This window comes from Mesoplodon densirostris, chromosome 9, assembly GCF_025265405.1.
Source record: "Mesoplodon densirostris isolate mMesDen1 chromosome 9, mMesDen1 primary haplotype, whole genome shotgun sequence".
Lineage (NCBI taxonomy): Eukaryota > Metazoa > Chordata > Mammalia > Artiodactyla > Ziphiidae > Mesoplodon > Mesoplodon densirostris.
Window position 1 is genome coordinate 26068443 of NC_082669.1, and position 12266 is coordinate 26080708.

Consider the following 12266-nt stretch of genomic DNA (forward strand, 5'->3'; position numbering starts at 1 on the left):
TTTGTAGGGTTGTGACAACTTTCCTTTCCTTGGTTTTAATTTCTGAGATTACCATGCTGTGTGGACAGCATGCAGTGAGGGTGCCTAACACAGTGCCTGGCACAAAGTAGGTGCTTAATAAATATTTGTTTAATTAAATGTATTAAAAAAACACTTCCCTCTTAGAACTGTTTTTACGGCATTCCATCAATTTTGGTATGTTACATTTTTGTTTTCATTTGTCTCAAGGTATTTTTTGATTTCTTCTTCAACCCATTGGTTGTTCAGTGGCATGCTGTTTAATCTCCACATATTTATGAATTTTCCAGTTTTCTTCGTGTAATTAATTTCTAGTTTCATACCATTGTGGTCAGAAAAGATGCTTATATGATGTCAATTCTCTTAAATTTATTGTCTTGCTTTGCAGTCTAACATACAAGCTATCTTGTAAAATGTTCCATGTGCACCTAAGAAGAATGTGTATTGCTTTTGGATGGATTATTCTATAAATATCTGTTAAGTCCATCTGCTCTAACATGTTGTTTGAGACCAATGTTTCTTTATTGATTTTCTGTCTGGATGTAAGTGGGGTATTAAAGTCCCCTACGACTATTGAGTTGCTGTCTATTCCCCCCTTTAGGCCTGTTGATATTTACTTTACATATTTAGGTGCTTCCACATTCAGTGCATATATAAATGTTATAGCCCCTGTTGGACTGACCCCTTTATCATCATGTAACACCTTTATCTCTCATTACAGTCTTTTATTGTCTGTTTTGTCTGATATAAGTGTAGCTATTCCAGCTTTCCTTTGGTTTCCATTTGCATGGGATATCTATTTTCATCTCTTCACTTTCAGTCTGTGTGTCCTTACATTTAAAGTGAGTCTCTTGTAGGTAGCCTATAGATGGGTCTTGTTTTTTTTAATCCATTCAGCCACTCTAAATCTTTTGGAGAATTTAGCTCACTTACATTTAGGGTAATTATTGATAGGTATATGCTTACTGCCATTTTGTTAATTGTTTTCTGGTTATTTTTATAGTTCCTCTCTCTTCCTTTCTTCTCTTTCCTCTCCTTTTCCTTCTTCTTCTTCCTCTTCCTTTGTGACTTCTTTTGTGGTATGCTTATATTCCTCTCTCTTTATCTTTTGTGAATTTACTGTAGGTTTTTGCTTTCTGGTTATATGAGGCTTACATGTAACAACTTATATCTATAACAGTCTATTTTAAGTCGATAACAACTTATGTTTGGGCCCATTCTAAAACTCAACATTTTTACTCCTCTCCACCCCCTGCTTAACGGTTTTGATGTCACATTTTACATATATTTATCTTATGTATCCCTTAGCTAATTACTATACTCATTATAACCGCTTTTGTCTTTTAATCATCACACTAGCTTTATAAGTAATCAAACCACTACATTTACTGTATATTTACCTTTACCAATGAGATTTATACTTTCATATGTGTCCTTGTTACTACTTAGCAGCCTTTCTTTCAGCTTAAAGAAGGTTCTTTAACATTTCTTGTAAGGGTAGTTTAGTGGTGATGAATTCCTTTAGCTTTGCTTGTCCATAAAACTCTTTTTATCTCTCCTTCAATTCTGAATGGTAACTCTGCTGGGTACAGTATTCCTGGTTGGAAGTTTTTTTTTCTTTCATCACTTTGAATGTATCATGCCACTCCCTTCTGGCCTGCAAAGTGTATGCTAAAAAAAAAAATCTAATGATGGTTTTATGGGGGTTCCCTTGTATGCAACAAATTTTCTCTTGCTGCTTTTACAATTCTCTTTAACTTTTGACACTTTAATTATAGTGTGCTTGGTGTGGGTCTCTTTGGATTCCTCTCTTTTGGTAGTCTTTGGCTTCCTGGCTCCAGATGTTTGTTTCCTTACCCAAGTTAGGGAAGTTTTCAGTCATTATTTCTTCCAATAAGATTTCTGCCCCCTTCTCTCTCTCTTCACCTTCTGGGACTCCTATAATGCAAACATTAGTCCATTTGGTGTTGTCCCATAATTCCCTCAAGATACCTTCATTCTTTTCATTCTTTTTCCTTTTTCCTGCTCTAATTGGGTGAGTTCCACTGCCCTGTCCTCAAGTTGACAGATTGTTTTTTCTGCTTCATCTAGTCTGCTGTTGAACCCTCTGGTGTATTTTTCCGTTCAGTTATTGTATTCTTCAGCTCTGTTACTTCTATTTGGTACTTCCTTATATTTTCCATCTCTTTGTTGAAGTTCTCACTGTGTCTATCCATTCTTCTCCCTAGTTCAGGGAGCATCTTTATGACAATTACTCTGAACTCTTTACCAGGAAAATTATTTATCAGGTAAATAATTAAATATCATTTAATTATTTCACTAAAGCTTTTTGCTGGGGTTTTTATTTTGTTCTTTCATTTGGAAACTATTCCTCTGTTTCTTCATTTTGCTTGACTCTTTGTGTAGGTTTCTATCCAGTAGATGAAGCAACCACCTCTCCCAGTCTTGAAGGAGTAACCTTGTCTAGAAGATAAAACTTGTTCAACCCTGCCCCAACTCTTGATTTTCCCTCAAATTTTGTACTTGTCCAAACAGCCTATTCTATTTTTAATAGCTCCCAGTAGTTAAGAATGTGCCAAGACCTGTCAATGTCCCAAAGAAGAGGATCTCAGTACCTAGATTCATGCTCATGCTGACTGGAAGTCAGACCTTCAGGCAGCAGCTTTTAAAGTATGCAAATATACACAGTCCTGTGGAACTGTAAGTGTAAGCCCTGCTAGCCACCAGAGCCAGGTGATCTGGAGTTACCCCCTGGGCCACAGTTACAAAAATCAGGGCTCCTGATGAGCATAGCTCTCTTCTTGGTGATACCAGTGAGCTGGAGCAAGGCAGATGGAGAGTGCCAAGATGGTGTCAACAGCCTACATGCCTTGAGAAGTGGCTCTATAAGCCACTAACTGTGTGCCAAACCTGAAGTCTGCCCCTCAAGCTGATGCTCTAAGATAAGCAAAGAAGGCTTCTTCACAGAAAGACTGGAGGGTATGCCTCAGTCCACTGTGCCCCGGGGGTGGCAGCCTGCCAAGAACCATCTCTCCAATTGTCACAGTCCTGTGGGACTCAGGAATGCAAGCCCTCCTAGTCCTCAGAACCAGGTGATCAAGGGGTGTTTCCTGGGTGGTAGCCACTGAAAAATGGGCACCACACAAAAATAACAGAGCACCAATGCAGGTAAAGATACCCTCCAGAAGACATGGCACTCTGTAGCATGGCAGAGGATAAGCAGAAAGATAACATCCACCCTCCAAGGTCTCTAGAAAAATTATAATTAGCCCCTAAATGCATACCTAATTAGAAGCCTGCCCCTCAGGCCTCAGTCATGATGATTAGCCAATAGGCCTTCTTCATAGAAAGACAAAGCTCCTCGGTCTGTTACTTCTTGCTGTGCCTGAGGATGGCTGTTTAAGAACTCTTTCTCCATTGCATACAGTCCTGTGAGACCCACGAGTGTATGCCCCACTGGCTACCAAGGCCAGGCAATGTAACAATAGATGTGTCCCCTGGAAGCAGTCACAAAAATCAGGGCACCAGACAAGGGTATGGGCTCCTTTCTGGGTGACGCCAGTTATTACAGTCCTATGGGACAAGGAATGCAAGCTCTTCTGACCTCCAGAGCCAGTTGATCAAGAGGCATCCCCTCGGCAGCAGCCACAAAAATCTGATGTGTGTAGAAGTTCCCTTCCAGGAGATACTGGTGCTCTGGAGCATGGCAAAGGGAAAGCACAAAGTGCCACCAGTCTCCATCCCCAGAAAGGGTTCTAGCAGGCTCTTAGATGTGTGTGTTAAATTAGATGCCTGCCTCTCAGGCCAATGCTTTAATATAAGCAGATGAGCCTTCTTCACTTTAAGTCTGGGTGTGATCGGCTGCCTGTGAGCTGGGCCCTAGAGTGTGTGGGTCCAAGTGCACCAGCCCTTTATAAGAGTCTCCACTCATATCATTACAGTCTTGTGGGTCTAGGGGTGTGAGTCCCATTGGTCTTCAAAGTTAAATGTTTTAGGGGCTCGTCTTTCAAGTGCACGTCTTAAAAGTTGGGGTGCCTGATGTGGGCACCTCTCATCAGAGGGAAGCTACAGGGTTTGAGTTCCTTCCCAGCCGCTCCTACCCACTTCGATGTGGTTTTCTTCTCATTTGCTGAGTACAGTTATCACTCAGCCAGCCCTTAGGCTTTTCTAAGGGGAAATTGTTCCCTATATAGTTGTAGAGTCAGCGTTTCCATGGGAGGAGGGGAGTTTAGGATCTTCCTAAGTCACAGTCTTGAACTGGAACCAGGACTACATCAAACTAAAAAGCTTCTGCAAAGCAAAGGAAGCCATCAACAAAATGAAAAGGCAACCTACTGAATGGCAGAAAATATCTGCAAGTCAAATGTCTGATAAGGGGTTAATATCCAAAATACATATAGAACTCATACAACTCAATAGCAATAAAAATAAATAAACAATAAAAAATTTTAAATTCAATTTAAAAATGGGCAGATCTGAATAGACATTTTTCAAAGAAGACATACAGATGGCCAATAGGTACATGAAAAGGTGCTCAATGTCACTAATCAGCAGGGAAATGTATATCAAAACCATAATCACCTCAGCTATCACCTCACACCTGTTAGAAAGGCTACTATCAAAAAGAAGAGAGGGCTTCCCTGGTGGCGCAGTGGTTGAGAGTCCGCCTGCCGATGCAGGGGACACGGGTTCGTGCCCCGGTCCGGGAAGATCCCACATGCCATGGAGCGGCTGGGCCCGTGAGCCATGGCCGCTGAGCCTGTGCGTCCGGAGCCTGTACTCCGCGGTGGGAGAGGCCACAATGGTGAGAGGCCCGCGTACCGCAAAAAAAAAAAAAAAAAAAAAAAAGAAGAGAAACACAAGTATTGGCAAGAATGTGGAGAAAGGGGAACTCCTGTGCATTGTTGGTAGGAATGTAAATTGGTACAGCTACTATTGAAAACAGTATGAAAACTTCTCAAAAAATTAAAAATAGAGGTACCATACGATCCAGCAATTCCACTTCTAGGTATTTATCCAAAGAAAATGAAAACATTAACTCAAAAAGATATATGTTCCCTCATATTCATTGCAGCATTATTTACAGTAGCCAAAACATGGAAACAACCTAAATACCCACTGCTGGATGAATGGATAAAGAAATTGTGGTATATACATACAATGGAATATTATTCAGCCATAAGAAAGAATGACATCTTGCCATTTGTGACAACATGGATGGACCTCAAGGGCAGTATGCTAAGTGAAATACATCAGACAGAGGAAGACAAATACCATATAATGTCTCTTATAAGTGGAACGTTTTTTTTTTAAAAAAAAAAAAAGCTCATAGATACACAGAACAGATTGTTGGTTGCCAGAGGTGGGGTTAGGGGTTGGAGAAAATTTTTTTTTATTTAAATAAAATAACAATTTTTAAAATAAATATTTTCTATAAAGTAAAAAGTATAGGGGACTTCCCTGGTGGTGCAGTGGTTAAGAATCCACCTGCCAATGCAGGGGACACGGGTTCGATCCCTGGTCCAGGAAGATCCCACATGTCGCAGAGCAACTAAGCCCATGCACCACAACTACTGAGCTTGCGCTCTAGGGCCCACATGCCACAACTACTGAGCCCAGGCGTCATAACTACTGAAGGCCACGCACCTAGAGCCCATGCTCTGCAGCAAGAGAAGCCACCACAATGAGAAGCCCAAGCACTGCAACGAAGAGTAGCCCCCATTCACTGCAACTAGAGAAAGCTCACACGTGGCAACAAAGACCCAACGCAGCAAAAATAAACAAATAAAATAAACTTATTAAAAAACAAACAAAAAAATGATAGAACTGAAAAATATACTAACCAAATTAAAAACTTTGCTGGATGAACTCTCTAGTAGACTGGAGATGACAGAGGATATACAATCAGTAAACTTGAAGAAAGATCAATAGAATTTACTCATTCTGAACAACAGGAGGAAAACAGACTGAAAAAGAAAATGAACAGAGCCTCACAGATCTATGGGACAATGACACAAGATCCAACATTCATATCATATCAGAAGGCAGGGAGAAAGAATGAGGGGGTGAAAAAGTAATTAAATAAGGCCTTTTAAAAAATCCCAATTCTTACAAAAGACATAAATGTACAGATTCAAGAAGCTGAGAAAACCCTAAATAGGAAAAACCTAAAGAGACCCACACCAAGACACATCATGATTAAACTTCTGAAAGCTAAAAGCAAAGAAGAAAATCTTAAAAATAGCCAGACAGAAACGATATATTTATAATAGAGGAATACCATTCAAATGATAGCAGATTTCTCACCTGAAACCCTGGTGGTCAGAGGTGAGTGGCACAATATTTTTCAAGTGCAGAAAGAAACAAATAGTTAATTGCAAAATCCAGTGAAATTATCCTTCAGGAATGCAGGGGAAATAAAGATATTCCTAGATGAAGAAAAACTAAGAGAATTTGTTGTTATCAGACTTATCTTTAAAGAATGGCTAAAGGAAGCTCTCCAAATAGAAAATAATAACAAAAGAAGGCTGGAAACTTCTTCAAGAAAAGAACAATGGAAAGGACAAATATAAACAGTAAATTCCCTGGTGGTCCAGTGGTTAGGACTCTATGCTTCCACTGTCAGGGGCCAGGTTAGATCCCTGGTCAGGGAACTAAGATCCTACAAGCCAAGTGGTGTGGCCAAAAAGTAAATAAAGATGAACACAATAGACTACTTCACTTCATCAGTTTCTTTAATCACATATTATGGCTAAAGCAAAAATCCTAATACCATCTAATGTGGTTCCTCAACGTAGAGGAAATACTGAAGACAGTTGTATTTTAAAATTTGGAAGGATAAAGAGACATTAACAAAAGTGTCTACACTCACTCAAAGTGATAAAATGTCAACACCAATGGACTGTGACCAGTTATATATGTATATGGAAATACCTAGTGCAATCACTAAATAAAAGTATACAAGGCAATATACTAAAAAATGTTACAAATAAATCAGAGTGGAATTATTAAAAAAGGTTCAAGAAATCCAAAGAAAGCCAAGGAAAAAGAAACAGAGGAATGAGAAACAAAGGGAAAAAACAGAAAATTTAAATAACAATTAAAAGCCTAACATACCAATAATTAACTATATATGGTCTAAATACACCAAATAAGAGACAGAGATTGGTAGAATGGATAAAAAAAACATGCCCCAACTACATATTGTCTACAAGGAACTCAGTTCAAAATAGAATGAAAATAAATGGATGGGAAAAGTATACCATGTAAACATTAACCAAAACATATACTTTTTATTATTTTTATGATTTATATTACTATAGCAGGAGTGGCTATATTAAGTTGAGATAAAGCAGTATTCAGAGCATAGAAAAAAACTAGGGACAGAGATGGACTTTACCTAATGATAAAAAGATCTACCAAATAGGTATAGCAATCTTAAATGTGTATGTATCAAACAACAGAGCTTCAAAATGCATGAAGCAAAACTGGTAGAGCTGAAAGGAGAAATTGAAAAATCCAGAATTAAAGTTGGGGACTCTCAGGGAATTCCCTGGCAGTCCAGTGGTTAGGACTCTACACTTTCACTGCCAAGGGCACACATTCAATCCCTGGTTGGGGAACTAGGATCCCACAAGCCACATGGCACAGCTGGAAAAAAAAAAAAAAGTTGAGGACTCTCAGCAATTGATAAAACTACCAAATGGACAAGGATATAAGAAGTGAACAACACCATCAACCAACAGGAATTAATACTTATAGAACACACTCTACACCCAACAACAGCAGAATACACATTCTTTTCAAGTGCCCACTGACACCCACCAAGATAGACCATATCCTGGGTCATAAAACAAACTTTAACAAACTTAAAGGAACTGAATCACACAGAGTATGCCCTCTGACAATAATGGATTTAAAGTAGAAATCAGTAGAAAGACAAGAGTTTGTAGGAAACTCTACAAACACTTGCTTGGAAATTTAACAACATATCTGAAAGAGGAAGTCTCAAAGAAAAGTAAGACAGAAAACAGAATTTAAAAAAAAGTTGTTGGATGTAGCTAAAGCAGCACTGAGAGGGAAATTTATAGCATTATGCGTACATTAGGAAAGAAGAAAAACTGCACATTAATTACCTAAGCTCCTACCTCAAGAAACCAGTAAAAAGAAGAGAAAAATAAACCCAAAGGAAGGGGAAGAAAATACAAAGGATAAGAGCAGAAATAAACAAAATAAAAAAAAAACCAAAGACTACAGAGAAAATAAATGAAGTAAAATACTGATTCTTAAAAAAATCAATAAAATTAATAAAATTCTAAGATTGACAAGATAAAAAGAAAAAAGACACACATTACCAATACTGAAAATGAAACAGAGGATATCATAACAGAACCTACAACCATTAAAAGGATCATGAGAGGATGCTATGAACACTTTTATACACATAAATTTGACAACTTAGAAGAAATGGACCAATTTCTCAAAAATTACAAACTACCAAAACTCAGACAAGATGAAATAATAACCTGAATAGTCCCATAACCATTAAAGAAATTGAGTTGTAGAGAAAAACAAATACTGTATTCTAACACATATATATGGAATCTAAAAAAAAAAAAAGGTTCTGAAGAACCTAGGAGCAGGACAGGAATAAAGACGCAGACATAGAGAATGGACTTGAGGACATGGGGAGGGGGAAGGAGAAGCTGGGACAAAGAGAGTGGCATGGACATATATACACTACCAAATGTAAAATAGATAGCTAGTGGGAAGCAGCCGCATAGTACAGGGAGATCAGCTCGGTGCTTTGTGACCACCTAGAAGGGGTGGGATAGGGAGGGTGGGAGGGAGACACAAGAGGGAGGGAATATGGGGATATATGTATATGTATAGCTGATTCACTTTGCTATACAGCAGAAACTAACACAACATTGTAAAGCAATTATACTCCAGTAAAGATGTTAAAAAAAAAGCCAATTTCATTTCTATATATTGAAAACGAATAAGAGGAAAGGAAAATAAAAGATGCAATACCATTTACAATTGACCCAAAGAATACAAAGTGTTTAAGTACATATGTCATTGACATATATACACTACCAACTGTAAAATAGCTAGTGGGAAGCAGCTGCATAGCACAGGGAGATCAGCTCGGTGCTTTATGACCACCTAGAGGGGTGGGATAGGGAGGGTGGGAGGGAGACTCAAGAGGGAGGGGATATGGGGATATATGTATACATATAGCTGATTCACTTTGTTATACAGCAGAAACTAACACACCATTGTAAAGCAATTATACTCTACAATAAAGATGTTAAAAAAATACTTAGGTACAAATCTAATAAAACACATGCAGAATCTATATGAAGAAAATTACAAAATGCTGATGAAGAGATCAACGATGTAAATACTTGGAGAGATACCACATTCATGGATTGGAAGATTTAACATAGTAAAGATGTCAATTCTTCTTAAATTGATTTACAGGTTTAATGCAATTCTTACCAAAATCTGAATGAGATTTTTTGTAGTCTAGACAGGCTTATTCTAAAATTTGTATGAAAAGGGAAAGATCCTAGAATAACCAAAACAAGTATAAAAGAGAAAAAGATTCACAATGTCAAAGCTGACCATATAGCTACAGCACTCAAGATAGAGTGGTACTGATGGAGGGGTAGACACATAACTCAATGGAATAGAACTAAGAACCCAGAATAGATCCACTGAAATATGTCCAATTAATTTTTGATGAAGGAGCAAAAGCAATTCAGTGGAGGAATGATAGCCCTTTCAATAAATGGTGCTGGAGCCACCAGGGGGTAAAAATAAGAACCTCAGTCTATACCTCACACTTCATACAAAAACTAACTCAAAGTGGATCATGGACTTAAATGTAAAACATAAACTATAAAACATCTAGAAAAAAACAGAAAATCCTTGAGATCTAGGACTACATTAAGATTTTTTAGACTTGATACCAAAAGCATGATTCATAAAAAAATTTTAATAAATTGAACCTCATCAACATTAAAAACTTTTGCTCTGAGGAAGACTATGCTAAAAGGATAAAAAGATTAATCACAGACTGGGAGAAAATATTTTCAAATCACATATCCAACAAAGGACTTTTACCTAGAATATATTTTAAAAATTTAAACCTTAACATTAAAACAATCAATCCAATTAGGAAATGAGCAACATACTTGACAGACATTTCACCAAAGATATATAGATGGCAAAAGGCACACGAAAAGATGTCTACCATAGTTAGCCAGTGGAAAAATGTGAATTAAATCACGATAAGATACCAGCACCCACCTATTAAACTGGTTAAAGTACAAAATATTGACAGTGCCTGTATTAATTTCCTAGTGCTGCTTTAACACATTACCACAAATTCAGTAGCTTAAAAAAACACAGTTACTTTCTCAGAGTCCTGGGAGTCAGAAGCCCCAGATGGGTCTCGTGGGGCGAGAATCAATGTTGGCAGGACTGTATCCTTGTGGAGGCTCTGGGAGAGAATCCTCTTCCTTGCCTTTTCCAGCTTGCAGACCCCACCTGCATTCCTTGGCCCACAGTCCCCTCGACCTGCAATTGCTGGTCAAGTCCTTTCATCATTACAGCACTCTAACACAAACTCTTCTGCCCCCCACTTCCAATGCCTGGATGCAGAGGGAGTCCGTGGTGGGCAGTGCAGAGTGCTGGGGTTTCAGTATCTGACTGCCCACCTGCTACAGCCATCACCCGGATCCCATCTGCCTGGGCTCCCAAGCTTTCAGGAGAGCCCGGAAACTGAGACTTCTGTAAAATCTCATTTCCAATACCAGCAATGAGTTTAAAAAAAAAAAATTTTTTTTTTGGCCACACCATGCAGCATCAGGGATCTTAGCATCCAGGATCTTAGTTCCCCGACCAGGGATCGAACCCGCGCCCCCTGCAGTGGAAGCGTGGAGTCTTAACCACTAGAACACCAGGGAAGTCCTTTAAAAATATTTTAATGGGTATGAAGTTTCACTTTGGGAAGATGAAAAAGTTCTGGACATGGATGGTGGTCATCGCACACCAAGGTGAATGCACTTAATGCCACTTCAAAATCATTAAGATGGTAAATTTTGTGTTAAGCGTATTTTACCACAATAAACATGTTAAAGGATGTGGACCTCCTGACTGCCCTGGCCACCAGGTCACCTTCCCACCTTGAGGTCAGGAGAGGAAGGGAGGCCTGAGGAAGTGGGGAGGAGAACAGAGGGAGGAGGGAAAGAGGGATGGGAACAGGGGAGATGAAAGCAGAGGGGAGAGGAGCAGAGGGGAGAGAGGAGAGAAACTTGGAGGTGGGGGAGTGGGATGGAGGAAGGGGGGGAGAGGCGCGGAGTGGGGGGTGGGGAGAGAAATGGAACAGAGTTAAGAGGGGAGCCGAGGGGGCCTGGCCAGGGACTGTACCCCCAGGGCTGGGGCTCCTTGAAGGAGGGCAGGGTGGTGACCTTTGTCAGGGTCTCTGAAGGCAATCGTGAGGGGCCAGCCAAGGCCAGGAGAAGTGGGGGGATCTGCAGGTGCAGGGTGGGCAGGAGGCCTGGCTCCAGGAGGCCAGGGGTGGCAGGCGGTGCTCCTCCCCTGCCCCACTGCTGACCCGCCATGGGCTGGTACCCCAGAGGGGCTGCAGGCACCAAAGGCCCTTTGCAAGCATGGCTCATCCTGCAGCTGAGGAAACTGAGGCACGAGGAGTCAGGCACCCTCCACCTCCCAGTGGTGGCCTCCAGCCTGAGGCAAGGTTGGGGAGACTCGCAGGTGCACCTCCAGCCATGGAGGTGATGGTGAGAGGGGGCAGGCTAGGGGGATCCATGGGGTTATGATGCCCCTGGAGGGGCTAACAGGTGCCTTTTCAGGACCTGTCACCCTGCACATCTGGGCCCAGGCCTGCACCTTCCGTCAGCACAGGGTTTCAAGTTTCCTAGTGGAGCAGGTCATGGACCAGGATCCTGGGACCATGCAAGGGGAGCTGGGACCAGCTGGGTCAGGCGGGGAAATAAGGAGGGAGGATTGGGGGCGGGTAGTAAAGGAGGGAGGAAGGGAGGCAGATAGGATGCAGAAGCTGATGGGGGCTCTAAGGGGCCTGGCCGCCACCCACCCCTACCCCATTCCCCTTCCCCAAGCCTGCTCCTCTTCAGCACACATCAGAAGCTTCTCCCTGCTCGAATCCTCAAGAATTTGGGGTGAAACCCAAGGCATGACCCTGGCCTTCAAGGCCTGGA